We start from the raw sequence: 8,847 nt of genomic DNA on the forward strand, positions 1-8,847 counted from the left end.
GGACGTAAATTTGAGTTTAAGGGTATTTCGACCACGATAGCACTCTCAATATTTACATCCTCTAAAGATGGCATCACTATGTCTTTTAGTTTTACCATCTCAAGTATGGTAAATCATGATTGCGAACCTTTTCCTAAGATTTATACCCTCATGACGGGTTTATTTATTATCTATGAGTTCTTTGAGATAAGCTAGACAATAGTTAGGAGTCACACTAGCCTCATTTTTGGGAGTCGACTAGAATTCTTAATCGACGGTCTGGAGTGGTCCATCGATATCTAAGCAACCAGAAATTCTAAGGTTCGAGGACTTGGATTACATTACTATTTCTATTAATGCCCTTTCGGTACTTAATAGTTTGTCGTGTTTCCTCACAGCAGGTTCGACGGCTATCGGATTTTGCCTTGCGATAGCTATGGGTAACACTACCACCTGTTAGGTGCCATAATTAGGATGGAATATCGTTTTCACATTATAACATCCTCGATTCCGACCTCGTATGGATTGGCCATAAGATCCTGGCAGGATCGACTGTCGACGCAAGATGAAGAAGGGTCGATCCCTGAGAATCTTTCTCTTTTGCCAGCTTGGCCTTTCGAGCTAGGACCTCTTCCACAAAATCCAAGTGTCCGAGCATAGCTGCAATGTGCAAAGGAGTCTCAATGTGATTCCCAGGCACGATTCTATCGAGAAGCAGCCTATCTCTTTGCAAGCAATTCAAGCAAATAAGGCACATTCCCTTTCACAGAGGCTATGTGGAGGTCGGACGCCATGTTTGGATATCTAAAACGAGAGTTTCGGAATTTCATCTCTAAAACGAGAGTTTCGGAATACTCATTCCTCCATTTGGAAACTGGGATATATACAGTCACGGACAAGTCACCTTCACACTAGGGCTTGACGAAGACCGAAAAATAATTGGTCGATCAATCTCATCGGCAATTATTTGTCTCAGTTCAAGCAAATGTCCAAGCATGTCAAAAAAGGTGACGATTACTGGAGCCTATCGTGGGTGGGTAGGGTTTCGTCTGTCGGCCAATTTCTGCCTCCTCTCCATTTGGTCCTGTATAGGTCATGTTCGCACACGTAAGTGTCCCTTTCGAGCCATGATATACTTTGATGACGTAAAGCAGACACACTCTATTCATGCAAATTGTTGTAAACAGGAATTGCTCTGAAAGGACATGAATTTCATCGATTTATCAGAAATTATTTTTGTGATAACGCTCGATCAATCAAAATGAATCATCACCTAAGAACTTTAACAGAAATTATTCTACCATATTGGCTTGTGAGGAAGACAGAAAAAAAAAAGGCCATAGTATCCTTAGCACATTTGAAGTCGGCCTTCTCAACACGGTAATCCCAAGTGATTTTGAGCTCGCAAATAGTTTAAGCTCAATGTGGAAAAAAGAACGTTCAACATAGACCCATCAGTGCCTGAGCTCTCTCGCGTTATGTTCGAGTTTCTCTCTCGCGTTATGTTCGAGTTCTTATTTCTCAACCTCCTTCTTCCGATCCTCCGCAACTCAACTTCTTCTTTTCTTCTGCTATCTTCACTTCCGTTCTCTATGAAGTTTCTCTGCTTCACCTTTTTCCACCATAGCTCTGGTATTGTTCATTCTGAACTGTATCTCTAGTGGAATTCTGACGATTTTCCATTTGCATGTTGCCGATCCTTGACATGCAACCCTTGAACTTTTGTGTTCTGGTCTGGGTTCCTCTCCATTAATCTCCATCTCTCTTACCAACAACGCCATGACTACGGATGATAAAGATGATTCATCCCGTATCGCTTCTTTGTGTCACCGACTCGGAAGACTTTGTGCGGAACAAGAAATGGAAGCCTGGGAAGACATACAAGCCACCGACAAAATTAAAGAGTGTCGCCTCATCCTGGTTGGTAATATTTTTACTAACCCCACTATCAATTTACCTGCTTTTCAAGTTGCTATGATGAAGGCCTGGCGTGTTGATCATGTGGATATATCTTCAAGCGATGGTGGCATCTACATAATCAAATTTCGCACTGAAACAGAAAAACGAAGAGCATTAGATGGAACCCCCCGCAGCTTCTCTCGGTCATCTAGTTAATTTACGACCCTGGAAACCAAATACCCCGGTACATTGTTATGATTTTTCCACCTGTTCATTCTGGGTTCATGTCATAGGTTTACCTTTGGAATGGAACACCCCACAACTTTTAAGCCGCGTAGTATAGCAACTGGGTAGTGTGAAGGAAGTCAAACATGATACATCTGGGAGAATTCGTGTCGAGATTGACCTGCAACAACCATTAAAATCGGGAACCTTATTAGTATTGATGGAAAACCCCTTTGGCTTGATTTTTGATATGAGCGACTATCCCATTATTGTTACTCATGTGGGAAATTAGGACATTATGCAACATCATGTAAGGACTTCCCTTATGAGGAATCTCAATTTGAGGGCCGTGAATCAATGGTGTATGGCCCTTGGTTACGAGCAGAGCTTAAACAGCACAGCCCCTATTGGGATGCCTTTTACAATCCTCTATCACATGTAGAACCAATGGAAGAAACCATACCTGAAACTCCTCCCACTATCCAGCCCCCTCTTTTAGCTTTACCTCCAACAGATTCCGCTCCTGCGATCCCCACCCCTTCCTCTGTTATCCCACCTGCAACTGCTGTGATGAACCCCAGAACCACTGACTTGGTCCCTGCAGATGCAAAGTTGAAGGGTACTCAAACTTCATCCTCTGGCTTTATACATAAGAAAAAACATACATCTCCTAGACCACAGCTAGGAATCGGATCTAGTAAGAAACCTAAGCGATACTCCCCTTATGAGATCCGATCAAATCCTATACCTGAGTTGGATGAATCCACTTTACTAGACACCCCTGTTATTGAGGTTGATGACCACTCTTCTCGGGCTTTGGCGGCTGGCCCTAAACAGCCCCCACAGTCAAAATGAAAATGTTAAGTTGGAATTGTCAGGGGTTGGGCACTCCCCTGACAATTCAAGCCTTACAGGCTTTGATAGCCTCTGAAAGGCCCGACCTTATGTTCTTAATGGAAACGAAAAATAAAGCTTCAGTATTGCAGCACTTACAGCGTCGCTTTACTTTCTCCCACTCCTTTTTGAGGAATCCTGAAGGCTTATCTGGAGGTCTTGCAGTATTTTGGAATGACCTGTTTGACATTACGGTTCTTTCTTCGGGTTAGTATTATGTACATATGTTAGTTTTGGATACTCAGACTTCAATCTCCATGCAAGTTACCTGTCTTCATGCTCCTGCTTCCTTTCTTCCTAGGCAGGATTTCTGGAATACGATCCGAATAATTCATGAATCCACTAACTTACCTCGGTTATGTATCGGGGATTTCAACGACTTCCAATACCCCGGGAGAAGATGGGACGAAAACCAGCTAATTATCACGAGAATGTCATCATTTCGGCGGTTACTTGATGATTGTGTTTTAATAGAGCTGGATAGTAAAGGTTGTGAGTTCACCTGGTCTAACAATCGAGATGGGGATGAGTTAGTGAAGGAGAAGCTCGACCACGCCTTCTGTTCTTCGGACTGGAATTTTCTATATCCATCAACCACAGTGTTTGCTTTACCATCGATTGGCTCGGATCACTCCCCGTTTGTGTTGCATACCCATTATCTGCCTGTTAAGCCACAAAAGAGATTTCACTATGAAGCTTACTGGAGTCAACATACAGAATGTACTGAAATAGTTCAGGCAGTATGGGAGAGAAACCACTCTTCCTTACCTTCTAAATTGCAAGCAGTATCTCACAAGTTAACTAGCCGGAGTCGCTCTCGCTTCGCGAATGCCAGCAGCAGATTCAGCAACTAAAGCAACATCTTCGACCATTACAAATCAAAAGTCCTATCGAAGTGGAGATAAAGAGTTAGCCACTACAATCCGTACTGAAATTCACCAACTCTGGAATAAGGAAGAACAATTCTGGGCGCTGCGTTCAAGACTTAACTGGTTAGCATGGGGAGACAAGAACTCAAAATTTTTTCACGCTTGTACTGTGCAAAGGAGACAGAGAAATAGAATTTGCTTACTTAAAGATGAAGACCAGAACTGGCATAGAGAGCCCGATTAGCTTAAAACAATGACACTGGGTTTTTTTATTCAACTTTACCACTCAGGTCCTGTGGATTTTCTTCCATTCCTCTCGCAAATGTCCAACAATAGTTACTTCACAAATGAATACTCATCTTATGAGTACAGTAACAGAAGAGGAGGTCTCTAATGCTACCTTTCAATTGGGTCCTTCAAAGGCCCCTAGTCTAGACGGCCTCAATGGTCTCTTTTACCGGCATCACTGGAACATCATCAAAAGACAAATAGTCAAGACTGTGCAAGACTTTTTCCAATCTGGTCATATGCCTCCTCACTTAAACTGAACGATACTAACCTTGGTCCCCAAAGTTCATCGCCCTGAAAGCATTGACCAGTATCGTCCTATTAGTCTCTGTAACTTTGCATACAAGCTTATTGCAAAAGTCATGGCAAACAGATTGAAATGTTGGCTCCCCAGTCTGATTAATCCAGAACAAGCAGCTTTTGTTAGTGGCCGACGATTCAAGATAACATTATGATGGTTCGAAGTACTCCACCGCTTTAAAGTTAGATCTAAAACAAAACAATTCAATCTTATTCTCAAGACAGACATGCAAAAAGCCTATGATCGTGTGGAGTGGGACTTCCTCGCAGCATATTTAACACAGTTGGGCTTCACAAATCAATGGGTAAAGATGGTTATGGCATGCATCACAACGGTTTCCTATAGTATTCGCTTCAATGGAGAACAACTACCATATTTTACACCTACTAGAGGAATCCGCCAAGGAGACCCCCTCTCCCCTACATTTTTATATTAATGGCTAATGCTTTATCAACGCTTATCAAGCAAGCAATCAATATGGGTCATTTACAGGGGATCCAATTTAACAGAACCTGCCCTAAGCTTTCCCATTTATTTTTTGCTGATGATGCAGTGTTCTTTCTCAAAGCTTCACTCTCTGAATGCCAAAATCTCACTCATCTATTGCATCAGTACTGCCATGCCACTGGTCAACTTCTTAACAGGAATAAGTCTGCCATCTTTTTCAGCCAGAATTGTCCTTTAACATTACAGGAGACTTTACAAGGAGAACTTCGAATACCTGTGGTGCGAAGATTCGGCAAGTACCTGGGCATCCCTTCTGATTGGGGGCGTTCAAAACGTGAGATGTTCTCCTGGATTTTGGCAAAAACGAATGCAAAATTAGCTGGTTGGAAGGAAAAGTTTTTATCTAAAGGGGGTAAGGAGATTTTACTTAAGGCAGTCATACAGGCCTTACCTCAATATGCGATGTCCCTTTTTCTGCTCCCCTTGTTTCTCTGCAGATTAATGGAAAGCAAGATATCACGTTTCTGGTGGAGTAAACAGCAACATGAGTCGGGCATACACTGGATGAAATGGTCGAGGTAAAGCAATCGAAAACGGATGGGGAATGGGATTCGAGATCTAACTACTTTTAATATTGCGATGATCGGAAAACAAGCGTGGCGTTTTCTTCAGCAACCACATGCACTTTAGACTCAGTTGTTTAAAGGTCTATATTTTAAACATTCTTCTTTTCAAAATGCCACTTCAGGCTATAGACCTTCTTGGGGGTGGAAAAGCATTTTAAAGGGTAGGGATGCTATCCTTCCTAAAACTCGATGGCTGTTGAAAAATGGATTCAACATCAACATCAGAACAAACTATTGGCTATCTATTGGTAAATTAGGAGGCTGTGCAGCTGCAGGGGAACCTATCAAAGTAGCTGATATTTTAGACTCTTCGTCGGCAACTTGGAAACCGGAGATTATTTCAAACTATTTCAATGACCAGGTTAGTGAAGCTATCCAAAACACTCCTATCAATTCAATCACTCAACTCGATCAATTAGTATGGACAGCCACATCATCGGGAGCTTTTACGCTTAAGAGCTGCTATCACTACTTACTTTCAACACACCGAAACTTACCGTAATGGCATCATCTTCTTATCAGCCTCCTCATCAACTCGTGGAAAAGAATCGGCATATGAACACAAACTCCTAAAATCCGAGTCTTTCGTGGTTGGCCTGCAAAATGCCATAGCAACAAAAGAAAACCTATACATCGACATCTATCTCCCAATCCCTACCGCACTCTTTGTGCACACAACACCCTTAAAACCGTTGAACATATATTTTTCTATTGTAACTGGACTCGCAGCATATGGTCAAACGCCCAGATCAGAATACCTGTCTCTCTTACCTCAGTAAAAAGATTGGATGTCTGGTTGGCTACTCGCGCCACTCATCCTCACTCCTCCCCGACCTTTGAAGTCATTGCTAACCTGTTGTGGGAGATCTGGTGCCATCGCAACAATGCCATCTTCCGGCAGAAAGTTCCGAATCCCATCCAGGCGGTGGATAATGCAATAACCCAGTGTAGAATCTTCAATGCTTCAATCCCCAAAACTAGGGTTCCAAAATCACAAGTTAGCATGGATCACCGATGGAAACCACCGGATACGAGGCATAATCAAATGCAACATAGATGGGGCTTTCGTATCAGGCAATCGTCACGGAGCTATTGCTTGTATTTACCGAAATAGTAAAGGTGAACTCATTGATATGTTTACCAATACTATACCCGCGAAGTCGGCGTTCCAAGCAGAGATCTTCGCCATGATTAGGGCTCTTCAGCATCTCATCAAGCAGGGACTGCACCTCCATCGTGTAGCGTTTGAATCCGATTGCCTCATACTGCTGGAGGTCCTTCAACAGAAGCGGCCGCAGCCCTGGGAAGAACGACACCTTTTCGCCACTCTCCATGATCTCCTCTCCCAGTGCCCTAATGTGTCGCTCAATCATGCTAGTCGAGAGGCTAACCTAGCTGCGGATTGGGCCGCCAAAGCCCATAGGGCCCAAGGCTTATCCAATAATTGGATCGTTTTCCCTCCCCCTCCATTCCTGAATATTGTACTCAGTGATGCTCTTCTAGCTGGTTGTATTTCTCCTTTCATCTAATATATCAGTTATTTCGTCCAAAAAAAAAAATGTGGAGGCATCAGCCTTGCTATACCTCCAAAATTCTGCCAAAGAGAGTTTTATCTTCTATGTCTTCCCTTAACAATTTCAAAGATTGAAGGACCATAACTTCCTGATTGATTTTATCAGTCACGAAAGTCCTCAATGGTACTAGGCAGGGAAATGAATGACATAGAATGTATTGCCTTGCGTCAATAGAAATGGTTTTCTCATTTAAATGAAGAACCCTCAGATGACGGTATACACAAATGCTTGGACAGATGTCTCTCGTGGCTCTATGTGTAACAATCCGGTCCGATGAGGCCGGGGTGTGGTCGAGGGCCAGAGGGTTCGGGCAAGAAGCGGCTTCTTGTTGGGACCTGACCTCTTCAAGGTGCCAGGAATAGAAGGCCGAATTTAGGGGTTTTTGGCTATTAGAGCTCCCTCACGGTACTTACTCTAAAAGATATCATCACCTCATCTTTCAAGATCGACCACTTGAGTTTGCTCTATCACAATTGTGAAGTCTCCGAAGCTCCTACCTTGCATGTGTCGTGACTCCGCCTAGATGCCACGGTATATCTTGATCAACAATTTTAAGGTTGAAAGGAAACCGGACGTAAATTTGAGTTTAAGGGTATTTCGACCACGATAACACTCTCAAGATGTACATCCTCTAAAGATGGCATCACTACGTCTTTTAGTTTTACCATCTCAAGTATGGTAAATCATGATTGCAAACCTTTTCCTAAGATTTATACCCTCATGACGGGTTTATTTATTATCTATTAGTTCTTTGAGATAAGCTAGACAATCGTTAGGAGTCACACTAGCCTCATTTTTGGGAGTCGACTAGAATTCCTAATCGACGGTCTGGAGTGGTCCATCGATATCTAAGCAACCAGAAATTCTAAGGTTTGAGGACTTGGATTACATTACTATTTCTATTAATGCCATTTCGGTACTTAATAGTTTGTCGTGTTTCCTCACAGTAGGTTCGACGGCTATCAGATTTTGCCTTGCGATAGCTATGGGTAACCTACCACCTGTTAGGTGCCATAATTAGGATGCGATATCGTATTCACATTATAACATCCTCGATTCCGACCTCGTATGGATTTGCCATAAGATCTTGGAAGGATCAACCGTCGACGCGAGATGAAGAAGGGTTGATCCCTGAGAATCTTTCTCTTTTGCCAGCTCGGCCTTTCGAGCTAGGACCTCTTTCACGAAATCCAAGTGTCTGAGCACAGCTGCAATGTGCAAAGGAGTCTCAATGTGATTCCCAGGCACGATTCTATCGAGAAGCAGCCTATCTTTTCGCAAGCAATTCAAGCAAATAAGGCACATTCCCTTTCACAGAGGATATGTGGAGGTCGGACGCCATGTTTGGATATCTAAAACGAGAGTTTCGGAATTTCATCTCTAAAACGAGAGTTTCGGAATACTCATTCCTCCATTTGGAAACTGGGATATATACAGTCACGGACAAGTCACCTTCACACTAGGGCTTGACGAAGACCGAAAAATAATTGGTCGATCTATCTCATCGGCAATTATTTGTCTCAGTTCGAGCAAATGTCCTAGCATGTCAAAAAAAGGTGACGATTACTGGAGCCTATCGGGGGTGGGTAGGGTGTCGCCTGTCCGCCAATTTCTGCCTCCTCTCCATTTGGTCTTGTATAGGTCATGTTCGCACACGTAGCTGTCCCTTTCGAGCCATGATATCATTTGATGATGTAAAGCAGACACACCCTATGCATGCAAATTATTGTAAACAGGAATTACTC

This window comes from Eucalyptus grandis, chromosome 3, assembly GCF_016545825.1.
Source record: "Eucalyptus grandis isolate ANBG69807.140 chromosome 3, ASM1654582v1, whole genome shotgun sequence".
Taxonomy (NCBI): Eukaryota; Viridiplantae; Streptophyta; class Magnoliopsida; order Myrtales; family Myrtaceae; genus Eucalyptus; species Eucalyptus grandis.